Genomic DNA, 10161 nt, shown 5'->3' on the forward strand with positions numbered 1-10161 from the left:
TGTCATGAATTGTCTTATTATGAACTGTTCCAGATGTCAGGTAACACAGAATTATCCAATATATACAAAATTTGGAGCAAATAAGCCTATCAAATTATACCTCCTCTTGGCGTCAGCATTAGGACTCTTTCAGAGTAATGTAGGGGGAACCATCAAAATAGTCGGCTAAATGCAATAATATCTGCTGGTCCTATTGAAATGAACATTGCCAGGCAGAGAAATGAGGCTTACATCACAGACTGATAAGGTATTTTTAACCAGATATTGCTCATCTAAGCAGCAACATGTCTAACACAAGGAAAAGCCCCCCATCTGTGAATTATAGGACTGAAACATCTCATTGGCATCTTTGTCCCACTTAATCCCAACATATACAAGTAGTCTGGACCTCACACTATGCCAGCCAGATTCAGGAGCATTAGGCAGTTTTGAAGTAACTCCATTTCTTTGTCCCAAAAATTCAACTGACTTGGCTTAAGATGTCGCACATGTAAATTATGCTGTGGAAAGGAGATTTCTGTTTGGAGGCATTCACAAACACTTCCTCAGAGTTATGCTTTGGAGAATTTCCAAGAGATGATTTTCTTGTTCACCAACTGTCTATCTTGCTTTTTCTTAGTTTATCACTTGCTGTCCCTTGCACTACACTTATCTTCTTACTGTCACTGTCACTACTTTTAAAACTTTTAAACTTATATTCCACCCAGAATTATTTTCCTCAGCTTGTCAGAAAATGCTAAAATACCATAGATATAGGGAAAGCATTATAAAGTAAATTTGGTACCTATTATTTTTGGCCCTACAAATAGGTGTTTTACTTGTCAGAGACGGAAGAAAATTCTTTTCACAAACACTTGGAAACCAACTTGAAATGTAGGTTCATTATATGATTTTCCTTCCTTGTGAGGAAAATTAAGAAATCATATCTTCTTTTTTTTTTTTTTTAAAGATTTTATTTATTTATTTGACAGAGAGAAATCACAAGTAAGCAGAGAGGCAGGCAGAGAGAGAGGAGGAAGCAGGCTCCCTGCTGAGCAGAAAGCCCGATGTGGGGCTCGAACCCAGGACCTGGGATCATGACCTGAGCCGAAGGCAGCGGCTTAACCCACTGAGCCACCCAGGCGCCCCAAGAAATCATATCTTAATTGTTTTAATATTTATTACAGCAAGTTTCTCTCAGTAGTCATCCTTTTATAAAATACTTTTACTCTTATCTATTGTTTCTTGCAAATAAAACCTTTGTATCTTGACATATACTCCAAAATAATCACTTCAAGACTATATGGTTTTCATTGAATTAATTAATACTATTATTTTTATTTGAGTATAGTTGACACATAATGTTACATTAGTTTCAGGTGTGCAACATAATGATTCAACATTCTATACATTATACTGTGCTCACCACAAGTATGTCTACCATCGGTCACCATACAATGCTGTTACAATATTATTGGTTATATTCTCTATGCTGTACCTTTTTATCCCGATGACTTATTCATTCTATAACTGAAAGTCTGTAATTCCCACTACCCTTCACTGAATTTAAATTTGTAAACTAATTTGAAAAAGAAAGATATCTTTAAAAACTCTTATCCAAACTCTTCAGCCTGATATGTTTCTTCAAAATTTTTCACATTCTGAAAAATTAATATGAGACCCATACTATATACATAAATGTGAAAAATCTGAAAATGTATGAAGAAAATTGGTTATAATATTACATAATATTTTTGCATAATTACGTTCAGTCACATTACTTGAACTCTTATTAGTTCTAATGGTTTTTAGTTGATTATTAATTTGGGGAACCTAATTACTTTTTTGAAATTTTGTTTCCTATTTCTACTCCAATATTTATTGCCATTATATGAACATCTCAAATATTGTTAAGGAATAGTAAAAGCTGCAATCTATATTTTCTTTACTCTATTTTCAATCAAAATGCATATAAATATACATGCATTAGGGGCAGCTGGGTGGCTCAATTGGTTAAGCATCTGCTTTGGCTCCAGTCATCGACCCAGGGTTCTGGGATTGAGCCCCACGTTGGGCTTCCTGCTCAGTGGGAAGCCTGCTCTTCCTTCTTCTGCTCCCCCTGCTTGTGCTCTTTCTCTTTCTCTCTGTCAAATAAATAAATAAAATCTTTTTAAAAAATAAATATACATGCATTATATATGTATGAATTCATACATATAGTATACATATGACTTATGTGTATAAACCTAGATACGTGTATGTGTGTGCATATGTGTGTATTCAGCTTCAAACTACTGAAGTTAATCACTATAAAGGAGGAATTTGTAACATGTTTTTGTATATTAAGAATTGTTGATTAAACTGGATTGACATTTTGCCTTATTTGGAAATGCTCAAATAGTTAATTCCTTTGACCTCACAGAGTGATCAAATACATTGTTTTATTTTACTATATGAAATCATCTTAAAATGTTCTAAAAAGTTTTATCATAGTATCTTTCTATATTCAATATTTTTGATTTATTAATATTTTTGAACTCATAAGTAGATATTTATGGCCATTTATTTGTCATAATTTTGTCTCTGGTTCATATGAGCTTCATAAGACAAAACACAAAGATGTCTTTCCTTTTTATCTTTTGGCATTTTATTCCAAAAAGGATTTTTCCTATGTGTAAAATAACTCAACAATGATATCACGTGCTCTGTAACTTTTGGGGGAATAATTCTGTAATTCATTTACTGACATCTTCCCTGATTTTTGTGTATCCAGGTTTTTCTCCTTTCTTGAATACATTTGTGGCATGTATATATTTGCAAGATGTATCAGTTGTGAAATTTTTTTTTTTTCTTATTTCCCCCAAGGGGGGCGCACCGTTCCTGGAAGTACTGCAATACCAGGTCGATGCGTGGAGTGGACGGAGCAAGCTCCTATTCCATCTCCCAATTCCAAAAATCCATTTAATATATTGTCCTCGGATAGAGGACGTATCAGATATTAAACTGATAAGAACAGATACTACACTTGATCTTAGCCAAAAGGCCAAGAAGCGATCAGTTGTGAAATTTTTAATGTATACTCATAAAGCTGTACATAGAACATAACTATAACTTTTAATTTTTTGTCTGTGGTTATTTTAAAATTAAATACTTGTAGGATGCCTGCGTAGCTTAGTCAGTTAAGCATCTGCCCTCAGCTCAATTCACGATCCCAGTCAAGTCCCACACCGGGCTCCTTGCTCAGTGAGGAGTCTGCTTCTCCCTCGGCCTGCCACTCCCCCTGCTTGTGCTTTCTTCTCTTTCTTTCTCTCTGACAAGTAAGTAAAGAAAATCTTTAAAAATATTAATACTTTTAATAAACTTTGAATACAACAAATATGTTGAAATCATTTTATAAGGTATATATAAAGTATATATTTTATAAGATATATAATAGTTATATATTTGTATAAATATATGATATGATTATATATTACTTAGATGTATAATTCCATATTTGAATACAAGCATATTATATATGCCCATATTTATATAAAAACATGAAGCAAAATAGCTTGAAACATACTCAGACCTCACTTAACATGTTGGCTTTTTCTGTAAAACAAAAACTATTTATTCAGTAGTGATGTAAAATTTTCTTATAGAATGCTGATTCCACAGATATATTCAGATAAAATAAGAGTTTCTGGAACTTTATATCACCTAAGAATGTTTTCCAGGAGGTGGCTATATCATCTTTTAGAAATATGTGAACTATGTGTTAGGTAGTGAATAACCAGGGCTTAATACATTTGCTACAAATGATCTCCCCAAAGATAATTACTTTAATCAAAAGGGCAATATTTTGTTAAATTCATTTATCACAGCAAATCTATAACATTAAATGGCAACACCTGGGATAAGCTTAATAATATTCACAAATCAAACTCTAACCAAAAAGCCAGCATAATGGGTTCATGATAAGTCCCAGTTAAATACTACCAGGCATTACTTAAGAACAATGTCTCTAATACAGAGAATTTGTTCATACAGAACAGAATCAATTTGAAAATTACACCCTACTAAATTCTGTCAGGGTGAGTATATCACCAATAATCAGAGTTAATTTTACCTGAATTTTGAATTACTCATTGGAAAATAAAAATGTGAGTTTTTAATCTTAACATCTTTATGTGATTTTATGACATTGTTCATGTTTCTAAATAACTACCAAACTGAAGTTTTATATAGTGCCATCTGGACCTAATGATTGCAAAATAAATATAACAAAATAGAAGACAGGGGGTGCCTGGGTGGCTCAATGGGTTAAGCCTCTGTCTTCGGCTCAGGTCATGGTCTCAGAGTACTGGGATCAAGCCCCGCATCGGGCTCTCTGCTCAGTGGGGATCCTGCTTCCCCCTCTCTCTCTGCTGGCCTCTCTGCCTACTTGTGATCTCTCTGTCAAATAAATAAATAAAATCTTAAAAAAAAATAGAAGACAGAGGACATGTTAATTCTGAAAGAAGACTAGTAAAATTCAGAATGTGTCCTTATAATCTGTCACCATAGAGTTCCTCCATTTCTTAAGTCTGTGGAATTTGCAGTAGTGGAGTCCTGTCTTCTTCAACAGAAGGTTAATATAACATAAAAATAAATGGAATTTTATATTATGTCCACTGAAACCTACTAGTATGCACCAGACATAGGCATTTTTAAAAATTTTCTTTAGCTTTATTTTCATCAGTTGTAATGTCATTGTGATTTCATAGTGCCAACATGGTATAGATGGAAAGTGCTATATTGGGAAACAAGAAACTCAGTAAATAAGGTATGGTTACTTGTAGGTCCTTGCTCAGGATAGCTAAAGTATTTCCATCTCAGTCTCCTCATTGGTAAGTGATTACATATAAGAGAGAATCATTAAGAATCTTTTCTTCTAAATCATAAATGTTGAATAATCTTTGGACTATAAGCTGTTATCTTCATAAATGAAATGACTTGCATTAATTTTCATAGCTTTTGCTATTTAAAATGGAAGTTTATGGATACAAATAAGTAAAGGAAATATCCATGATTCTCCGATGGAGAATTAGTAGATTATTTGTAAAAATGAAATGAGATAGTTGGTTATGTTTTCATGCCTCACCACTCAACTTAATATCAAAGTAAAATTCAAATGGGTATAAAACTTCAAGTTAATTAAAAATAGCCAAAAAAAATTAGAAAATGCTGAACAACAATTATAAGAGGACACTGTTATTTAGAGCTTATTTTATGCTAAGTAAGAGCCAAGTGAAAAAATTCAGAATCGTGTGGGATGCTAAACATTATATTGGTAGCCTGACATGAGTTTCACATGGGCAATAGGTAGATTTTATACTGCAATGTATACATACTGCTTACAACAAGTCTAACACCTAATCTGTTGGGTGCTACAGAGAGGAAACTTAAAAATAAAAACAGGGAGTGAGTTGATATGTGACTGGAAAACCATTTTCTGAAAATTAAACCCACAAATGAAAGCACAAATGGAGTATTGGTATATCATATTACAGAAAAGAAATGACAGATAAAAATTTTTGTATAGCAAAAAACTAAAACAATTCAGGGGCATCTGCCTGGCTCAGTCAGTTAAGCATCTGCCTTCTGCTGAGGTCATGATCCCAGGGTGCATATTCATATATACGAATACACACACACACACACACACGTGTATATATACATATATTTGTGTACATATATATATATTCATTCATCTGGGATTGATGAGTATTTTTTTTTAAAGATTTTATTTATTTATTTGACAGACAGAGATCACAAGTAGGCAGAGAGGTAAGCAGAGAGAGAAAGGGAAGCAGGCTCCCCACCGAGCAGAGATCCCGATGCGGGACTCCATCCCAGGACCCTGGGATCCTGACCTGAGCCGAAGGCAGCGGCTTAACCCACTGAGCCACCAGGCGCCCGATGAGTATTTTATATATTCATCTGGGATGCTCACCTAGGACTTAACCTGTGTCAAGTTCCCTGCTCAGTGGGGAATCTGTTTCCCCCTCTCCCTCCCTGCCTCCTCCTGCTTGTGCTCTCTCTCTCAAATAAAAAAATAAAATCTTTTTTAAAAACCTGATCAGTTCATCAGATTAGCACTTTAATAAAAATCCAAGTACAGAGGATAAGCTAGCCAATGAGGAGAAATGTGCAAGATCAAAATATAGGAAACAGAACATTTACTGAGTATATAAGACCCTACTTTTTTCTTAAATTGGCAAAAAATACAAAATCCAAATATCCTAGATGGCAACAAGTGTATACAGAAAATACATATATGCACATACACCATTGATAAAGCTCAGAATAATATATATAGTAAACACATACTTGTGTAAAACAAGAGAGGAACTAATATATATCTATCTGCTTTTATCCACATGAGACTTTTGGAAAGATATACAAGAGGCTGGTAGCAGTGATAACTTCCTTTCAGGGGATATTATGGGAATCAGTGAAGATAAGGAGCAGTAGTGAGAGACAGGATATTCATTTTATACGATTTTATGATTTTATTCTTAAACCATATGAATGCATTTTTATTCAAATATTAAATAAATTTTATAATGTTAAAATAAATATAAATTATATGATGGATGGTGTAAATTGTATTATAAATGCAGATATGCAGACACAGAATAAAAAATCAATAAATGTCTTTAACATTTATCTTTGATTGCTTTCAGTTTCATATTTACTTTGCTGTATTTTCCAAATATTGGGAAGGATCAACTCTGATAAGCAGAGCACAATATATATTGTTGATGTAGGATAGTTATAGACTGAGGGTTATGAACTCCTTTGACAGAGGAGTTAGTAGAATATGGCATCTTCAATATTTTATGAAATCTAAAGGGGGAAAACCTACATAACATGTGGAAAATTTTTTCTCACTTAAGAATATTGAATGCAGGAAATTTCCTTGGTATGAAAATATTTGGCACAGCTGCTTTGATACCAAAACTATCCATGGTTCCACAGATGGTTTTTGTGTATGCAAAGAATTAGCTAAGGTACTTTTCACTCCACATAGATCCCTGAACTCCATTCCCCACAGATACTCCTTCAGTTGCATGGGACTTAGACTGGGCATGGTCACAGATACCCAGGTGACATTTTAACACCGACGTGGAATCCACATGTCCAGAGTGTATGTAAGCACTGGCAGGATTTAAATACTGTCAATGGATAGCATGAAGGTGTTTGTGTTTATCATCACATAGTAAGTGGTTCACAGTACTCAGTTTACAAACTGTGATATTTTTCTTTTAAAGTGGGTACCAGGTGCTCTGTGACTAGTGAAAACAGTTAAATGGGGAAAAAAAATTTAACAATGTCCTCAAAAGTGAAATATTTTCTATAGCCTGGAAGGTTTTGAGTGTCAGAATGAAACAGAAGATGCATGCATGTGCGCTATCAATACTTGTGAAAAATAACTGACCTTTCTGTGATTTCTCCTTAATTATATAGATCTTAGAAGAAAGTAATAGATTCCAATGCACAAAATCCATGTTAAAACCCCAAGCAATAAGTACATGTGCGCAAGTATAGTTTAACCTAGATATTTCATGCAACAAATGAAAAACCATCTTGACTTTAGAATGGCTGTCAGACTATGATCTACTTAAAAAAAAAATCACAGCTTAGGTAAGTGTTCTATTCTGGATAAAAACATTAGGATGCCTGGAGGGATATTCTTCTTTCATAACTTTATTTCATAAGACAGTAAACAGAAAGGGTAAAAAAAGTAAGAATCTCTGGTAAAGCCAGAGAAGAAGCTAAGAAATCTGTGACACTTTGGGAAATACTCTGGAGTAAAGGTTTGTGGCTGGGGAACCAATTATAAACTAGAACAAAGGAATTGTTACACACAGTAGCCACTAACAAAACTGTCACCCAGAAACAGAGATTCAGGAAATAGATTATCCATGAGGAAATAGCACAAAGCTTCATAACTGTATGGAAGATTTCTGAGAGATAGAGAAAAGAAAATGAAACCAAAAGGCAGAGAGACTGACCATGAAATTTGATCCAGCAAACAATAAATTATAAATGCTGTTAATATGATGTAATACAGCAAAGTAGACTATTAAACACAACAGAAGATACTATTAATAGCACCATTCTTTGGAGGATAAAAAGGAACACCAATTTTTGGTACTTTTCTTGCAGAAATACTCTTCGTGAGTGGGCAAGAGCATGAGTATAGCAATGGTCAAATCAGCAGATCTGGTTTTTTTCTTAACTCTTTCTTTACCTCCCTGACACAACCACTATACTATTTGAAATTTCGAAACAAGTACAAGGCATTTCACCTGTGTGTGTGTCTGTGTCTGTGTATAAATAAACAAAGGAATAAATAAATAAATGACTAGATTACTATTCATGTGTGTGTGTGGTTAAAACAGATTATTTTGTTTCATTTTGCTTTAGTTTTTTAGACCTTATTTTTTAAATGGTTTGTGTAGTTTTGTTTTATATTATGTAAATTTTTTTATGTTTCCAAAGTTAAATCTACAAAATAAATCTATATTCAGAGAATATAACCTTTTCTGTCTCCCCAGGAATATTCTGCTAAAATGCAGTTTCCGATTCCTGGATTGAAACATGTATGTGATATTTTAATTTCTGTGATGTCTGATGCAGAAACTTGGAAATGATGACCTAAACTCTGTATTTCAAATATATTTTTCTCTAAATACTAAATTTATAATAAATGGTAGAAAATTTCTTTTAAGTGCTTATTATATGCCATTAACTCTGCAACATTATTACCTATTTCAATCTTGATAATAGCCCAGTTATATAATAATTATATTTTTTGTGAACAAGAAATCCAAGACTCAAGGTTCACAGTTTTCTAAGATGCTAGCAAATATCAAAGTTGGAATTTGAAGTCAGTGCTACCTGACAAGGACGCTAAGGAAGAGTTGCCTACTCTGTGCCTGAGTGCATTCGGAAACAGGTGCAGCACACAGAAAAGGTATATTGAAGCAAAATCTTTAATTAGGGAAGAGAGAACATAAGGGAATTTCTGTTACCACATTATTACAACAGAATTAAGTCCTATTTTAAGGGAAAGTCAATGAGATGACTTAATTGTGTGTGTAGTACCAGCCAAAAAAGTGGGGGATTTGAAAAGGAAAACAAATCACAGTGAGACAATGTGCAAGAAATGGTACAACAGAGGAGCAAAGGTATACGGTTTCAAAAAATGCAACCATGTTATTTTTTTCATTACCACATTAAGAAGAGAGAACTCTTAAGACTCTGTGTGTTTGGCACAGGTTGAAATAGTCTCATTTTCCTTCAAATGAAATAGTAACAAAAATATTAGTAATATTTTTGTCATATTTTGTCTTCTTTAGATACTTCTGTCATTTAGGTGTTTGGCCACCATAATCCTCTATATCTATTAGTTTTCAATGAATTATGAAAAACTCTTTGTCTTCTTTGATTCACCTGTGATTTCTTTCTATATACAAGATTATGTTTTTGATAGTAATTATTCTCCTTTCTGCTACTTAACAATATTTTATTTTTATTCTATCTTTGAGGGTTTACCAGATCCTTCTTGGTCTGTCTTACATTCTTTTTCTTTGAATTTCCACTTATTAGAGTGTTAGTTTGTTTTGTTTTGTTTTCATAGCATGAATAACTGTGCACAAAACTGTTCTTTCCTATTTTAAAAAAGTGTTGAATATGAAGGCATTGGCCCCACACTAGTTAATTTCTAAAAATGATTGTTCCATTTTTAGTTTCACTATAAAAACTAGTTATTTAATATAAAGTACAGGGTGGGGAGTGGTTAGGGGTGAGTGAGGGAAGTAACAACTTAAAATTTGATATAGTATTCTAGGTTTCTTTTTCTCACTCTGTGCTCTCAGTGGTCTGGATTTCTCACTCCTGAGTGGTCAGAAGACTTTGATAACTTTGTGTGAAGCCATGTAGACTATAAATTGTTCATATACTTTCTCCTGCCTGGGTCAGTAGCATTTATGTAATGCTTCCCTATAGCTCTCAGTCTGTCCACCAGCTCTCCACAAATTGTTCTTTTAAGAAGTAAAGATGCACCTGTGGGGTCTCATTCACCCCGTCTTCTCAAACTCCCCACCATTGTTAACAAGTGCAGATGTATTGTTTTCTTGTTTTTATTTA

The 10161-nt window shown here is 33.6% G+C and overlaps 1 non-coding gene across 1 annotated transcript; it reads right to left on the minus strand.

Moving 5' to 3' along the window:
- Positions 1 to 2843: 2843 nt before the first annotated feature.
- LOC125082794 (U2 spliceosomal RNA) lies at positions 2844 to 3034 on the minus strand. The gene has a single exon (XR_007122109.1). It is a non-coding gene; the product is annotated as a U2 spliceosomal RNA (small nuclear RNA).
- Between the last annotated feature and the right edge of the window lie 7127 nt (positions 3035 to 10161).

This window comes from Lutra lutra, chromosome 12 (assembly GCF_902655055.1).
Source record: "Lutra lutra chromosome 12, mLutLut1.2, whole genome shotgun sequence".
Classification (NCBI taxonomy): domain Eukaryota; kingdom Metazoa; phylum Chordata; class Mammalia; order Carnivora; family Mustelidae; genus Lutra; species Lutra lutra.